Raw genomic sequence first — 18,275 nt, forward strand, 5'->3', positions numbered from 1 at the left:
GCTGTAACTACTCAATGGCGCTGTGCAATAAAGGGTCGACATGTTTCAGCCTAGAGGGGAACTTCCCCGGCTTTCTTCAGGACCTATAGTGTGGAATTGCTACTGCAACTAACCGTGACTTATAAATTCACAAGTAACATAACATATACATATCTACCAGGAACTTGACACTCCAATGTTCACTGGGGACAGAGACATAACTTGTTCCTGCCAAAAGACACAAAAAGATATATAATAATACCTCACCAGTACAAGGTTATTCACATATATCTGCATGAAAACACAATCACCGTACATACCGACACATTTGCGCAAATAGTTTGCATTCAGCATAACATAGGAAAGCATAATAGCTTAATCACACAGAGGCATTTCCTCATAGTGATACTCACCCAGCTTTGTGTGGGTGAAAGCCTCACCTCGCCCGGCAACCGCTCGGGAGAATGAGGCCCCGCTCTGCAGTGTAGAAATAGGACATAGTTAGCACACAATCTATACTGCGTCCTGCCAAATTACTCTACACCTAAACCCAACAAACGTGTGATAGGCACCCATCTGTCCGACCAAGGAATGGCACACATAGAGATATTACCCGTGTACCCAAGATGCAGTGTAGGCACTAATATGCGCCTATAACTTAGCTAGCTTCGAGGTCCACTGGAGGACATGAGGGTGGTCTGATGGGACGTGTCCTAGCCATTGTCCTAATATATATGTCACCCAGTAACATGTGTACACGCATACACCTGACTGCTTCATGGTCGCCGGCATAGCTACACGCCATTCTTAGACCTGGTCTGCTCTTGTTGTCTTATATATAGAGAGTAGGGGTGCGAGCAGACAGGTCGTTAAATATTCCCCTTGACCCCCCCACACTTCTATGTTTGTAGTATTTAGAGCAACTTTTAAGTTGCGGGTCTTGTTATGGATGTAAACGTATCTTGGTTTACACCCCCGGGCTCACCCAACTTAATTGTGTTTGTTGCCACGTCTGCCGACCCCATTCATCCTGACACTTTGATAATTACATCCAATCCATTTCACAATCGGAGGACTTTGATGGTAACTAAGATAGATGGATTCTTATAAACAGCGTATGTCCATCTTTGAGGCTAAGTCACGCACTACTATATAATGACTCCTTTTTGGTAGATGCTGTTTACAAATAACAATGCACCTTTTCTGAGGCATGGCCATCGCCTTTCCTCCTGGTTCCCTCGTTAGTACCTTGCTCACTTTTAAATATGTTTTACTCCCTACGGACAGTCTTGCTTGCTTGGTCATGTGTTGCCAAATAATGGTGGATACTTTTCCATGTAAGGACTTATTTTTCAAATATTTCAATTTCCTATGGACAGTCCTGCTTATTTAGCCATGTGTTGCTAAGTAAAGGTGGACACCGGACCAACAAGGACGGTTGGGTTCATTTATCTGTCCCACACAAATTTGAATTCTGAAGATAATAATGGTCTTCTCAAATAATAATTTTTCCAACAATTGGCCCCTCCTAAGTCGTGTTTTAAATGACACGACATAGGATTTCATGGTAGGGGCGATGTTTTATAGACATCACGTTGGTTGCACCGAGACCTCGACTTGTGTTGCGCATGCGCGAGTGAACAGAGTTTTGACTGCGCGCCTGATCGCGTCCGTGACCTGGTTGTGATTCACGGACCCGTTCAAGCAGCATTACTTTTAGCTGCTTTTGCTGTCTGTTGTCCATGTTCTTAACCTACGCGAACACCTTGGCAACTGTTTTGGCAAGACTTAAAGCCCCACGTAGCTGATTAATGGTTTTTATGTCCGTTATAAATAGAAGGAGGGCGGTACTATCCACACCTCCACTTCCGCTTGGTCATAACGAGGGGCACCGACGGACAGGTGAGACGCTAGACGTCCTTGCTGCTATGACTTGGTTTTACGAGCTTTTTTGAGGTTATAGGATTTGTTGCAGTCCGGATAGGTTCTGCACCATTGAGATCATGCTTACAGGGTGTGGAAAACAAAATGATTTTTGGCATACAGGGATAACCCAATAATAGCTTTTCAATAAGTTTGATTTGGAGTTTAGATCAGCTTCGTCCCTAATTCTAAGAATATCCATCTATAGTAAAGATTCCTCATTTATCTCATTCATGTTTTATAAATGAGTGTCCTCCAGTGGACCTCGAAGCTAGCTAAGTTATAGGCGCATATTAGTGCCTACACTGCATCTTGGGTACACGGGTAATATCTCTATGTGTGCCATTCCTTGGTCGGACAGATGGGTGCCTATCACACGTTTGTTGGGTTTAGGTGTAGAGTAATTTGGCAGGACGCAGTATAGATTGTGTGCTAACTATGTCCTATTTCTACACTGCAGAGCGGGGCCTCATTCTCCCGAGCGGTTGCCGGGCGAGGTGAGGCTTTCACCCACACAAAGCTGGGTGAGTATCACTATGAGGAAATGCCTCTGTGTGATTAAGCTATTATGCTTTCCTATGTTATGCTGAATGCAAACTATTTGCGTAAATGTGTTGGTATGTACGGTGATTGTGTTTTCATGCAGATGTATGTGAATAACCTTGTACTGGTGAGGTATTATTATATATCTTTTTGTGTCTTTTGGCAGGAACAAGTTATGTCTCTGTCCCCAGTGAACATTGGAGTGTCAAGTTCCTGGTAGATATGTATATGTTATGTTACTTGTGAATTTATAAGTCACGGTTAGTTGCAGTAGCAATTCCACACTATAGGTCTTGAAGAAAGCCGGGGAAGTTCCCCTCTAGGCTGAAACATATCGACCCTTTATTGCACAGCGCCATTGAGTAGTTACAGCCTCCATCTACTCGGCGTGTTTTTAATCTTTGACACCTAGACTTCAGCTTGAACATTTCCTGAGTCTGAGTAGGTAATTTTATCCATCACGATTACTTCAGCACTGCATTATTATTTGTATTTTCATTTATCATATTCACTGTTTTGATAAACATCATGGCTAGATTTTCGGCTTTGATTCCCGGCACTATATGGTCGGACGTGGTTTAGAGTGACCACCACCTCCCACATGATGATATTCCACCATGAGGGTGGTCTGATGGGACGTGTCCTAGCCATTGTCCTAATATATATGTCACCCAGTAACATGTGTACACGCATACACCTGACTGCTTCATGGTCGCCGGCATAGCTACACGCCATTCTTAGACCTGGTCTGCTCTTGTTGTGTTATATATAGAGAGTAGGGGTGCGAGCAGACAGGTCATTAAATATTCCCCTTGACCCCCCCACACTTCTATGTTTGTAGCTATTGGATCTATGCCAAGTTTGGTGGGATGTGAGGGCTGGTGTGATCATATGGCTCCATGCTTTGAGTGAAATGGCGGGGTGCATGCACTGTCTACTTACCTGTTCTGTGGCACATTTGTGGGGAATTTCTGACACATTGTTCTGGGTGTATGCTGGAGTGCTCCATCTTGTTTGGCTGTGAGACAAGGGTGCCTGGTGGGAGTTATAGTGCAGGCTTCCCACCCCCAGACACCCCTCCCTGTTAGGATGGCTACCTACCTGTTAGGTGAAGGTGAGTACTGGAATGCCTGTCACATGGTTCTTGGTGGTGGGAGTGCTCCATCCTGGTGTGCTTTTTGACAAGGGTGCCTGGTGGGAATTGTAGTGCAGGCTTCCTCGCCACAAACACCCCTCCCTGTTAATATGGCTACCTATATGTGAGATTGATGAGAACAATGAAATGGCTGGCACATGGTTCTGGGTGGGGGGAATGTTCCATCCTGCTCAGCTGTTGGACAAGGGGGCCTGGTGGGAGTAGTAGTGCAGTCTTTCCACCCACAAACACCCCTCCCTGTGAAAATGGCTACCTACCTGTGAAGTTGAGCAGATCAAGGGAATAGGTTACACATGGCTCTTAGATGGGGGTAGTGTTTCATCCTGCTCAAGGGTGAAACAAGAGAGCATGAGATCACTTCCTAACTGTGAGCTTGAAGGGAGCAATGCTATGGATGCCACAAGCTTCTGGGTGGGGCAGAGTGCTAGGTTGTGCTGAGCCGTGGGACAAACACAAACACCCCTCCCTATTAAAATGGCTACCTACCTGTAAGTTTGGTTGGTGAGATACAATGGCTGCCACATGCTTCTGGGAGGGGGGGAGTGCTCCATCTTGCTCAGCTGTGGGACAAGGGGGCCTGATGGGGGTTGTAGTGCAGTCTTCCCACCCACAAACACTCCTACCTGTTAAGATGGCTACCTACTTGTGAGTTTGATGAGAACAATGAAATGACTATCACATGGTTCGGGTGGGGGGCTGCTCCATACTGCTCCGCTGTGGGACAAGAGGTCCTGGTGGAAGTAGTAGTGTAGCATTCCCACCCACAAACACCCCTCCCTGTGGAAATGGCTAACCACCTGTTAGGTGAAGGTGAACAATGCAATGTCTGCCACATGCTTCTGGGAGGGTAGAAGTGCTCCGTCTTGCTCAGCTATGGGACAAGGGGGCCTGGTGGGGGATGTAGTGCAGTCTCCCCACCCACAAACACCCCTCCCTGTTAAGATGGCTACCTACTTGTGAGTTTGATGAGAACGATGAAATGACTGCCACATGCTTATGTGTGGGGTGGAGTGCTCCATCGTGCTGAGCTGTGGGACAAGGGGGCCTGGTGGGGGTTGTAGGGCAGTCTTCCCACCCACGAACAGCCCTCCCTGTTAAGATGGCTACCTACCTGTAAGTTTGGTTGGTGAGATACAATTGCTGTCACATACTTCTGGGAGGGCAGATGCTTCATCTGGCACAGCTGTGGGACAAGGGGGCCTGGTACAAGTAGTAGTGGAGTCTTCCCACACACAAACACCATTCCCTGTGAAAATGGCTACTTGCCTGTTAGGTGAAGGTGAAGAATGCAATGTCTGCCACATGCTTCTGGGAGGGGGTAGTGCTCCATCTTGCTCAGCTGTGGGACAAGGGGGCCTGGTAGGGGTTGTAGTGTAGTCTTCCCATCACAAACACCCTCCATGTGAAAATGGCTACCTACCTGTTAGGTGAACGTGAACAATGCAATGTCAGACACATGTGTGTGGGAGAGGGGAGTGCTCCATCTTGCTAAGCTGTGGGACAAGGGGGCCTGGAGTGGGTTGTAGTGCAGTCTTCCCACCCACAAACACCCCTCCCTGTGGTTAAAATGGCTACCTATCTGTGAGTTTGATGAGAACAATGAATTGGCTTCCACTTGGTTCTGGGTGTAGTGGAGTGCTCCATCTTGCTGAGCTGTGAGACAAGGGGGCCATGTGGGGTGTGTAGTGCGGTCTTCCCACCCACAAACACCCCTCCCTGTTAAGATGGTTACCTACCTGTAAATTTGATGAGATACAATGGCTGTCACATGCTTCTGGAAGGGGGCAGTGCTCCATCTTGCTGAGCTGTGGGACAAGGGGACCTGGTGGGAGTAGTAGTGCAGTCTTCCCACCCTCAAACACCCCTCCCTGTGAAAATCGCTACCTGCCTGTAAGTTTGATGTGAGGAAACACCCATCCCTGTTAAGATGGCTACCTACCTGTAAGTTTGATGTGATTAACACCTTGGCTGCTACTGAAATTCCGCGCCGGTGCTGAACATTCCGATCGCGGCCGTGGTCATGACTGCCCCCAGCCGTAATTAGCACACGCCCACCAGGACTCATGATGGCTGGGAGCCGTCATGAGCACCGAAGGGGTTAATAGAATGGCTGCCACATGGTTCTGAGTGGTTACTTTGCTCCATCGTGCTCAGTTGTGGGACAAGGGTGTCTGGTGAGAGTTGTAGTGCTGGCTGCCTATCCACAGAGATCCCTCCCTGCTAAGATGTCTGGCTCCCTGTCGAGCAGAGGAAGTGAATAGTTAAACATGGCTCTTGGGTGGGGTATTGTTCCATACTGCTCAGCTGTGGGACAGGGGCCTGGTGGGAGTTGTAGTGCTGGCTGCCTGTACACATGCATCACAGGGAATGGTGATAGCTACCTTTGGGGTGAAACGAGGGAGTGAATGTTGCATCTGTGAGACATGTGTTGGGAGTGCATGGTGCCCATGAATGCATTTGGGCCTAGGAGGTGTAGCTTTATAGTTGTGCAAGATAGTACATAGCACTGTGATGGTAGACATTTGCTTAAACTTACCAGCCTCCACTTCCCCGGCTATTCCTATGAGACTCTCTGGATGCAGTATGGCAAGCACCTTCTCCTCCCATGCAGTGAATGTTCTTGGTGGACTGGGAGGGCCACCACTAATTATCTGAACCAGCTGTTGGTTCTTGTTGTTCCTCTCTTTCACCTATCTGTAGAGGTCATGCCACCGCTTCGTGAGCTTCCTATTGATGCACGGGGTGGTCCCTACTGAATTGACTTTGTTGTCTATCCTTTCACACATTTGTGTTCTGGTGACTAATGGTGTCTGTTGAACCAGGTTACAAAACAATTGTGGTTCTACTCTGATTAATATGCAGTCCGCGACACTTAGGGTACAACCAATGGTAACGACAAAACGTTTAAGGAAGTTCCATATCAATAAAGTACAAATAAGTGATATAGTTGATTATCACAACAATTTATTTCATTTTTTTTCACATGAGTGTCTTTTGTTCATAAAGTCATGGTAGATTATCTTAATACCATTCCCAGATGCAATACATTTAGTTCATGGTAAGCTCATCAAATCACCCAATGCATTTTGGACAGGGGAAGTCCTTCATCAGGGGTAGTCTGAAAGCAATACAAATACAATATATGTATGATCTGCCAAAGTGTCTCAACACATAAATAATGATATGATACATTCGGAATAGGTAAAGGATTAAAGTGCGGTGTACAAACGTGAGTGTCAGGATTAAAAGTGCGGTGTACAAACGTGAGTGTCAGGATTAAAAAATAATGTGAAAATGAGCCAGCGTGTACGATGATAACGCAAACGAGAGGGTGAAGAATACGGCTGTAGAACGATGTCAAGCCCGGTATAAATTAATGCTGTATATGCGTGATGCATAAAGAGATGCAACGAATTTAAGATAGCGATTTAGCCCAAGATGCCCAACACCAGTCGAGTAATAACCAAACTGTGGTCACCATCGTGTATTAAAAGTTAACGGATAAATTCAATATTCAAACGCAATGGTAGAAACTTACTAGTGATAGAGCGTAGACCAGCGCGTCTACAACGTGCGTCCATCGCTACGCGAAAGTGATAACCCGTGCCGAGTATGCGGAAGTAAGTCAGAGTGAGGCAGGCGTATGGAAAGAGGACAGCATGAATGGCGGCCATGATGTAGCGGTGTATTGTCAAAAGATAACCTAAAAGTAGAAAGAAACGGGCGAATAGTAAAGAAAAAAGAAGGTCCTGGCAAAAATTATGAAATTACATTTAACAGGTGAATCACAATATGATATAAAGAAAACAATCAGAGAAATGATATTCAATTCAAGGAAATCTGCTGTGTCATAAATAACACAAACATTCCATCCGATCATTTAAACCAAGAGGTTTAGAGGATTGTAGAAACTTGATCCAATGATTCTCACGCTGTAAGAGAAAATTGTTACTGTCTCTGTCATCACGCTTAGCCACTACTTCAACAAGCAGCAAATCTGAGTTGGCTAACATTGTGTCTATTGTCTTTGAAATGTATTGCCAAATTAGATTTAACATTCTCAGTCCTTATGTTGCTCTTGTGTTCGTTTATCCACGTTTTCAATTTACGTGAAGTCTTGCCAGTGTAAATCAATCCACAAGGACATTTGATGATGTAAATTACATTTTCAGTATCACAGGTAGCATTGAGTCTCAAATTGATGTTGGTGCCTTTCATCGGGTGTTTCATGATAGGCCCTTTAATTAGGTTGTTGCAATTTTTGCAGTTGAGACATGGTTGATTTCCCTTGTATACAGTTGGGGCAATTTGCCTGGGTTTAGTGATGATTTCCTTTAAATTGAAACCCCTCGTGTAAGCAAATAATGGTTGTCCATGACAGATCTGCTTGAAATCAGGCTCAGTACTGATAATAGACCAGTGTCTAAGTATGGATGCTGTGAATGCTTTAGAAACAACCAAATATTTAGATTCGACCACAGGTCTCTTGATGTTGTCCTTTTTTTTCAAAGCCAAAGTTTCTTGTTGATTAAGCTTATCACAGCGTTCCTTGGCATTCTTCAAGATCATTTGTGGATAACCTCTCTGCTCAAAGCGTTTAATCATACTGGTGGCCTGTTCCTCGAATTTAGTAGCGTCAGAGACAATCCGTTTAACTCAAAGGAGTTGAGAGAAAGGCAAATGATTCTTCAAAGCCGTCTGGTGGAAGGATTTGTAGTGCTAAGTGTTGTTCTTATCAGTAATCTTCCTGTATAAGTTGGTTTCTAAATGATTGCTGACCCTTGTAATTTTTACATCCAAAAAAGTGATGGATTTCTGGTTGAACTCATAAGTAAATTGAATTCGGTCATTGATACGATTTAGATGTGCGAGTGCTGTTTCCAAAGAGTCGTGGTCTCCCTGCCACAGAACGAAAATATCATCAATGTACCTCAGAAAAATCTTGGCATGTGTCTTCCAAGGAGTACAGTACAAGATATTGTTTTCCTCAAAGTGTTTCATGAACGCATTGGCATAGACCGGTGCCGCACAGTTGCCCATAGAAGTACCGGACAACTGTATATAACATTGATCCTCCCATGAAAAGTAGCTTTGATACAATGTGAAGTACATAAGTTGCATGATGAAGATTTGAAATTCACTGTCTAACTCAGAGTGCAGTAGAATATTCTCAATAGCCTCCATACCAAGGTCATGCAGTATACTGGTGTAAAGTGATTTAACATCTATGGAACATAGCCAGATAGGATCATCATCTTCAAAAGAAATATCACAAATTTGGTGTAAAAAATCTGTAGTATCTTTAACATAGGTGCATGATAGTTGTACTAGAGGCTGTAAATATCTGTCTATGAGCTTTCCTGTAGCTTCATGAATGCTGCCTTGGGTGGAGACAATCGGTCTGAACGGGGGTTGTGTCAGGCTCTTATGAATTTTAGGTAGCATATACATGCTTGGCGTTCTTGGATTGCTCGGAGTCAAAAATGTCTTGGTTTTTTGATTGATGATGCCATTGTCATGAGCTGTAGATAGAATGTTAAGTAATACGTCTGTATACTGACTGGTAGGATTGTATTGTATGGTACTGTACGTATTGTCATCAGAAAGGTGTTCTTGTACTTGTTCACGATAGAAAGCTGTGTCCATGAGGACTAGGGCTCCTCCTTTGCCTGCAGACTGGTAAGTGATTCTTGGTGCTATAAAAATGCACCTCATTTGTTCCCACCAGTCACACCAACGAACTTGAGTTGGAAATAAGTTTGTTCAAATTTATGCGCAATCTACGCCTTAGATTTTTTTTTAGAACATCATGCCTGAAACTGACAGCAGTCAAGTTGACCAACTCAAAGGTTTACGCGCAAAGAGTACTTTCATGGCGGCCATTAGTCATAAGTCTTTCGACATCTTCGAGAACTTGGTTAAAAATGACATCGCTGGTTTCAACTACAAAAGAAATAAGAAGCATACCAACATGACCAACAAGGAGTATGCCATACATAACAATCTAGCCAAGCATGTTGGAATCACTTACCAGTCTGCAGACAAAGGAGGAGCCCTAGTCCTCATGGACACTGCTTTCTATTGTGAACAAGTACAAGAACACCTTTCTGATGACAATACGTACAGTGCCATACAATACAATCCTACCAGTCAGTATACAGACGTATTACTTAACATTCTATCTACAGCTCATGACAATGGCATCATCAATCAAAAAACCAAGACATTTTTGACTCCGAGCAATCCAAGAACGCCGAGCATGTGTATGCTACCTAAAATTCATAAGAGCCTGACACGACCCCCGTTCAGACCGATTGTCTACACCCAAGGCAGCATTCATGAAGCTACAGGAAAGCTCATAGACAGATATTTACAGCCTCTAGTACAACTATCACGCACCTATGTTAAAGATACTACAGATTTTTTACACCAAATACGTGATATTTCTTTTGAAGATGATGATCCTATCTGGCTATGTTCCATAGATGTTAAATCACTTTACACCAGTATACCGCATGACCTTGGTATGGAGGCTTTTGAGAATATTCTACTGCACTCTGACCTAGACAGTGAATTTCAAATCTTCATCATGCAACGTATACACTTCACATTGTATCAAAGCTACTTTTCATGGGAGGATCAATGTTATATACAGTTGTCCGGTACTTCTATGGGCAACTGTGCGGCACCGGTCTATGCCAATGCGTTCATGAAACACTTTGAGGAAAACAATATCTTGAACTGTTCTCCTTGGAAGACACATGCCAAGATTTATCTGAGGTACATTGATGATATTTTCGTTCTGTGGCAGGGAGACCACGACTCTTTGGAAACAGCACTTGCACATCTAAATCGTATCAATGACCGAATTCAATTTACTTATGAGTTCAACCAGGAATCCATCACTTTTTTGGATGTAAAAATTACAAGGGTCAGCAATCATTTAGAAACCAACTTATACAGGAAGGTTACTGATAAGAACAACACTTTGCACTACAAATCCTTCCACCAGACGGCTTTGAAGAATCATTTGCCTTACTCTCAACTCCTTCGAGTTAAACGGATTGTCTCTGACGCTACTAAATTCGAGGAACAGGGCACCAGTATGATTAAACGCTTTGAACAGAGAGGTTATCCACAAATGATCTTGAAGAATGCCAAGGAACGCTGTGATAAGCTTAATCGTCAAGAAACTTTGGCTTTGAAAAAAAAGGACAGCATCAAGAGACCTATGGTCGTATCTAAATATTCGGTATTTTCTAAAGCATACAAGGCATCCATACTTAGACAATGGTCTATTATCAGTACTGAGCCTGATTGCGAGCAGATCTATCAAGGACAACCATTATTTGCTTACACGAGGGGTTACAATTAAAAGGAAATCATCACTAAACCCAGGCAAATTGCCCCAACTGTAAACAAGGGAAATCAACCATGCGTCAACTGCAAAAATTGTAACAACCTAATTAAAGGGCCTATCATGAAACACCCGATGAAAGGCACCAACATCAATTTGAGACTCAATGCTACCTGTGATACTGAAAATGTAATTTACATGATCAAATGTCCTTGTGGATTGATTTACACTGGCAAGACTTCACATAAATTGAAAACGCGGATAAACGAACACAAGAGCAACATAAGGACTGAGAATGTTAAATCTAATTTGGCAATACATTTCAAAGACAATAGACACAATGTTAGCCAACTCAGATTTGCTGCTGTTGAAGTAGTGGCTAAGCGTGATGACAGAGACAATAACAATTTTCTCTTACAGCGTGAGAATCATTGGATCAAGTTTCTACAATCCTCTAAACCTCTTTGTTTAAATGATCGGATGGAATTTTCGTGTTCTTTATGACACAGCAGATTTCCTTGAATTGAATGTCTTTTCTCTGATTGTTTTCTTTATATCATATTGTGATTCACCTGTTAAATGTAATTTCATAATTTTTGTCAGGACCTTCTTTTTTCTTTACTATTTGCCCGTTTCTTTCTACTTTTAGGTTATCTTTTGACAATACACCGCTACATCATGGCCGCCATTCATGATGTCCTCTTTCCATACGCATGCCTCACTCTGACCTACTTCCGCATACTCGGCACGGGTTATCACTTTCGCGTAGCGATGGACGCACGTTGTAGACGTGCTGGTCTACGCTCTATCACTAGTAAGTTTCAACCATGGCGTTTGAATATTGGCTTTATCAGTTAACTTTTAATACACGATGGTGACTACAGTTTGGTTATTACTCGACTGGTGTTGGACATCTTGGGCTAAATCGCTATCTTAAATTCGTTGCATCTCTTTATGCATCACGCATATACAGCATTAATTTATACTGGGCTTGACATCGTTCTACAGCCGTATTCTTCACCCTCTCGTTTGCGTTATCATCGTACACGCTGGCTCATTTTCATATTCTTTTTTAATCCTGACACTCACGTTTGTACACCGCACTTTTAATCCTGACACTCACATTTGTACACCACACTTTAATCCTTTACCTATTCCGAAGGTATCATATCATTATTTATGTGTTTAGACACTTTGGCAGATCATACATATATTGTATTTGTATTGTTTTCAGACTACCCCTGATGAAGGACTTCCCCTGTCCGAAATGCATTGGTTGATTTGATGAGCTTACCATGAACTAAATGTCTTGCATCTGGGAATGGTATTTGAAGATAATCTACCATGACTTTATGAACAAAAGACACTCATGTGAAAAAAACATGAAATAAATTGTTGTGATAATCAACTATATCACTTATCTGAACTTTATTGATATGGAATTCCCTTAAACGTTTTTCGTTACCATTGGTTGTGCTCAGGGAGTTGACGCTTACCCGGAGTGTCGCGGACTGCATATTGATTACCACACCTTCTGTCAGGGAGTGATATCTCTGATGCACACCACAACCTGTACACTTTAATCCAACAGTGGAGTGCGTAATCTGAACCTATTTGTATCTACTCTGATTAACTCATCTACCATGACTGACAACACATTGTCAGTGAATTTGGGCATTTTCTTCTGTGCCATGGTGTGTGATGTGCAAATGTGTTAAAGGCGAAAATGTCAGAGTGGTTGTGGTGATGTAAGTGGTGTGTGTGTGTGTTGTGCTGGTGAGATGTGTGGTGGTTTGCCTCTCCTTTGTGCTGTAGGGTTATTTCCTTCAGGCGTGGAGTATTGCAAAGGATTCTGCTCAGGGACGGGGCTGGTTTTATACTCAGCTATGTGGGTTTGTCAAAATGGAGTATTGCTGTCAGGTGTGTTGTGTATGTTGTCCTGGGATTTGTATTTTTTATTTACCATGGGGATGTGTCATTGGGGTTAGTTAGGTGCTTTTGGGGGCTGAGCAAGTTAAATGTTTACACTTGGTGGCCTTGTTGTGTGTTTTTTGTCAACAGCCAAAATTGTTCCGGAGCGGCCACGGCGGTGGGTATGCAACAGCCCTTCCGTCGGCTCTCCCATTCATAACTGTTTGCGATTGCGGATGTCAGAAACAACGGATAATTCTGCTGTCACCTCAATGGTGTCCTAATTGTATGTGCAGTTAATCCGCTGGCCTTGCAGCGGGTTTGGCTTTCTCCGCCACAAATCCGACCACCGCAGATGGATTTTCACCTGCACCGCCAACTACCGGCGGTCTTTTGTGGCATTGTTCCACCGCAAATTTTTTTCTGGTGGTTGATTCTAAACTGACCATTTCTGCTATCACGGCTACCACGGCTACCACGGCGGTTGGAATGGTTTTCCGACCGCCATCCTAATAGATCCCCAAGTGTGCAAATGAGTGGCCCCCACTCCTGGCCTTATTTGCCCTTGGGACAATCAGCAAATTTAGGTTCCTGGATCTTAAATCTCTTGTGGGACAGTAGGGGTAAATCAAATTATGCAGAATTTATGGTCCCTTCCTATACAGAGCACAGTGAGCCAGATACAAAGCTTTAAACTGAACCCAGTCAGCTGTCAATGTAGCTAGGCTAATGCAGGTGAAGCTATCTGATGCTTTGGGATTCCCAAGACAATCTGGGCAGCAGCATTTTGGATCACTTGGAGCTCCGTGCATTTTAAAAGAGATTTTATTGAAATCAAGCAAGGGATACATTCATTGAAGTACATATGAATACAGCACTAGGAAAAGAAAAAAGAGGAAAGTGAGATCAATAAAATAGGAAAAAGGAGCAGGGAAGAAGGTTTGGAGGACGTACGCACACATTAAATAACAATGCATACATGTCTGATTGCAAGCATAAAACAAGCAGGAAAATGTGAATCAAACAGCAATAGTTAGATAAGAAGTACTTGCCATTCAAATGGAATCAGGGGGGTTAAGTACTTCTGGAGTTGCAGGGGAAAGTGCAGAAGATCTTTTGGCAGAGTCATCTAAAAACTGAGTAATTTGTGCCCAGAGCTGTTGCCTTTTTAAAACAAGAGACACAGGATGCATATAGGCAGTATCTAATCTATGATTGTATCAGGCTGCATACCACAATGATTTTTACAACAACAGCTTGGAGTTCTTCCAATGCCTAGTGATTTGGTAAAAAGCATCTGCCAATAAAAGGTCAAATATTTGCACATTAAATTGAACATAAGCACACACAGTATAGATGCTTCCTAAGAAAACATTTGAAATAGAATAAGGAGTATTTAAAGAAAAATATGAGATTGATTTGATCCCAAACTTGTTGCCAGAAAGTAGAGACATCGGGACAGGTAAAAAGTAATTGTTTGAGGTCAGCATGTTGGGCAGAGCATGTCTAGAATATGTCTGAGTGTCTGAGTGGATCCTATGGAGAAGAACAGGCATTGTAAAAAGTCTATTATAAACAAATAAAGTGTTTGTGTAGTATGAGCTGCTCATGAGAATTTCCTAATTTTGATCCAAAGCTGTTTCCATGTATAGGTAGACAAGGTAACTTGAGGATTGTTTTCCCAAGCATGTTCTACAGGTGACTTAGGACTGTCTCTCAGTGTACATTTCATGAATGAATGAATGGAAGTGACTTTTGGATTTGTTTATAAATGGTTGGTCAGATTAATGGGTGGTGGTGAGGTTGGTTGGGAAACCAACTGAAAATAAGTAAATGACTGAGCATTGATATTTTGGAGCAGCATGCATTTATGATGAGAATTATATGATAAACAAAACATTGTTGACGTGTCTGAGAAAGAAATAAAAACATTGCTTTTGTATAATTGTTTGACTCAAAGAACCCCTTTATGTACTGTAGTTCCCATTTTCCCTATAGGCCCTGCGCATTGGAATAACATAAACAGCAGTGTAGACGTAGAAGTGCAGTCTTCCAGGTCTCTACTGACTATGTTAGACTTAATTGGATTTGTACCAACTAGCTCAGAGGTCACTGGAAACTTTATTGACTGAATAGGAAATGATCAGCTTCCCTGGCTCAGACAAGAAGGGATTCAGTTTTCCAACAACCGCATAAACATGACAACTTTGCTCCTTAGGATAAGAGTCAATCTCTAGAGTCGTGTGAAACAATAGACAGCTATTTCACTCAGTCAGTTAAGCAAGAATTACTTTCACCAGGATGCAGAGAATAGAGAGACGGGCGTTTTCAATAAAAGGTATTATTTATTGAACAGTCTTTCTTCTCATGCAAGAGAAATGAATTGCCACAATTGCAAGACTTGTTATTATAAAAAGTGCGTACAGTAAATGGAGTATTGCGGAATAATACTGTAAAAGCATTGATATGGTTTCTTAGCCATACGATAGTTAAAATGAATAAAATATATAAATTCATATATACATTCAGCTAACGTCCTCAACTGGTGCTTCTAACTACGCCTACCCCAGTGTACCTGACCTAAGCCTAATACTTGGGAGGGAGTAAGTGAGTAATAATAATAAATTCCTTTATTCGGTTTTTAGCAGTGCAAAACCATAAAAGTTATCACAATGTACATACATATTCATATAAAAAACAAATTATTAATTTTAAGACATAAATATGACCAGAGTCCTGTACGTTTCTTAAATGAGGAATGAATCGATAGGTCTCAATCTGATTTTTTTTTTTAAAGATTATTCCTATGTCTCATAATGCACTTTAAAAAGTTGAGTATATGATAGCAAGTACGTTCAGAGTCCAACATCTGCAGGGCTAGCATGGCGGGCGACACTGTCTGAAACCCCAGCATTTTAATAACGGGAATAGCCGGATCTTTCTGTGAGGGTGAAAATATTTGCAAAACAAAATTGTATGAATACATGACTGGGGGGACGTATCATCACATGGGCAGAGGGCCAAATTTGCGTCCCAAGTGTTCTTTTCTGGAAAAACCACTAGTCTGTGAAAAAGATTCAATCTGAACCTTGTCAGGAGCATCTTATCATATGTAGTGAGTTCTAATGTCAGATAAAGCTGAATTTGTGGGGTATGCTGTATCATGTTTGCATGGAGCACAGATTTTTTGGTCGATAGCAAAGTCAGCCTAAGAGACTCTAGATGGGTCAGCGCTGTTTGTTTTAGGTCTTTCTTTGATATTTCAGTTAATATTTCTGGGGTGGAATAATACTTTTCTAGACCCAAGTCGGAAAAAAAGTGTCTGATGTAGGTGAGCCATGCTATTTTGTGTGCACAATCCAGTGCCATGGTGTCCTGTAAAATGTCTTTAGTCAGCACATTTTTATCCGACAGCCAGATGCGTCTCCAGAGTAGCAATGGCTGGATCTTTATCAAGTCTTCTATATATGGGATTCCCAGTTCCATATGAGAAGCATAGATGGAAGAGCATTTTGGGGTGGATAAAAGGAATCTCATGAATGTGTTTTCTTCTAATTGCAGTGAGCCAGTGGTTGAATGTCCCCATACCCCCGCCCCATAAAGGGCGATAGCTTGGCATTTTGCAGCATAAATCTTTAGCAGTTCGGCTGGTGGTCTCTTTCCATGTCGCTGTGAAAAGTTCATCAATGCTACAATTGCTCTTTTGAACAGATGTCTCCTGGCTTCAACAGCGGCCCTCCAGTTTAGGCTTTCATCGATCATAATGCCCAAGTAAGGGTACTGCGCGGTTCTTTCAATTTTTTGGTCTTTTAGGTAAATGTTCTTTGTAACTTTTCGGCCTCCGCTCGCTACCATGACAAATGTTTTTTTTACGTTTATATGTAGATCTAAGGCACCCATAAAATCAGCATACTTGGATAGGGATTTCTGGAGCTCGATGGGGGTGCGTGCTAAAATAACTGCGTCATCCGCATAGAGCAGTGCGGGGATCAGGCGGTGTTTCAGTCTGGGGAGGTCCTGCCCCCCCCCTCAACATCATCTCCTCCAATCCGTTGGTGTACAGGGAGAAGAGGAAGGGGGCTAGGACACATCCCTGCCTTACTCCTCGTTCTACTCTGAATGGCGCGGTGAGCTCTCCTTTTGTTCCATAGCGCACTCTTGCAGAGGCTTCACCGTATAACTCACTTAGGAAATCCAAGAGGGGGGGGTCCACCCCTATGGTTCCTAGAAGGGTCCAAAGCTTCGTGTGAGACACGCAGTCAAACGCGGAGGACAAATCCACGTATACCATATACATTGTCCCTGACTTTGCGTGGATGTATTTGGACACAATCATACTTAGGTTAAGGGCCTGTTCCACAGTTCCGAAGCCTTCCCTAAATCCAAATTGCAAGTCCGATAGAATGTTTTTATCATCTGCCCATTGCTGGAGTTGTTCTAAGACTACTCTGCCAACTACTTTACCCAGAGAGTCTAAAAGTGAAATGGGGCGATAACATTTCACGTCCTGGCGATCCCCTTTTTTAAAAATAGGAACCATGATGGAGTTTGACCATGACTCCATCAGTCCCAGTTTCGCAGCTGCAGTGCATACTCGTGTGAGTATGGGGGCCCAAAGATCAGGAAGATGTTTGAATAGATCTACTGGGACCCCATCGGGTCCGGGTGCTTTACCACCCTTACTCATTTGCAAAGCCACTTCGATGTCTTGTAGTTCGAATGTTATCGATATTGGAAATACTACCGGGAGAAGAGTATGATGGAATTCTTCTGTTGGAGATGTTAGTTTGAAAATTTTTGAGAAGTGATTTACCCAGGTTTCCTCGTCAATAGCAGCATCAATCTGGGGTGTGTTGGGATCTGATAGCAAAGGGGACTTCACAATTCGCCAAAAGGACTGACTATCTTTCATGAGTGCACTTTTATGAAGATCATTTCATAAAGACAATTTCAACTCTTTTTTCCTCAACTTTCTGGCCTTGTTATACTCTAGCCTGAGGTGTTGTATCTCTAGTTGATCTCTGATCGGTTTCCCGAGCGCCTTTCTTAGGTTGGTTTGCGCCTTAGTGCACTCATGGTTGAACCAACCTGTAGTACTTGAATTATTTTGTGTAGGAGTTCTGGTCAACAGTATTTTTACTTGTTCTAAAATTTGCTTAAAATTTTGCAGGATTATATCATCATCTGCTAATGGATCTAAGCATGTCATTATGTTATTATAAACAGTCTTTATTAGTGTGCTAGTCAATTTGTTAGGATCCACTTTTTCCCATTTTATAGTGTATCCATTTCTTTTGCCCAGTTCGAGCCTATTTTGGGATAGAGTATTTGCTATTGTTTTTATGTGAGATACTGAATGATTCAGCTGCAGGTCCAGCCTGAGAGCGGAGTGGTTGCTTAAGGTAT

The sequence above is a fragment of the Lissotriton vulgaris genome, chromosome 1_1, assembly GCF_964263255.1.
Source record: "Lissotriton vulgaris chromosome 1_1, aLisVul1.2, whole genome shotgun sequence".
In the NCBI taxonomy this organism is placed as follows: domain Eukaryota; kingdom Metazoa; phylum Chordata; class Amphibia; order Caudata; family Salamandridae; genus Lissotriton; species Lissotriton vulgaris.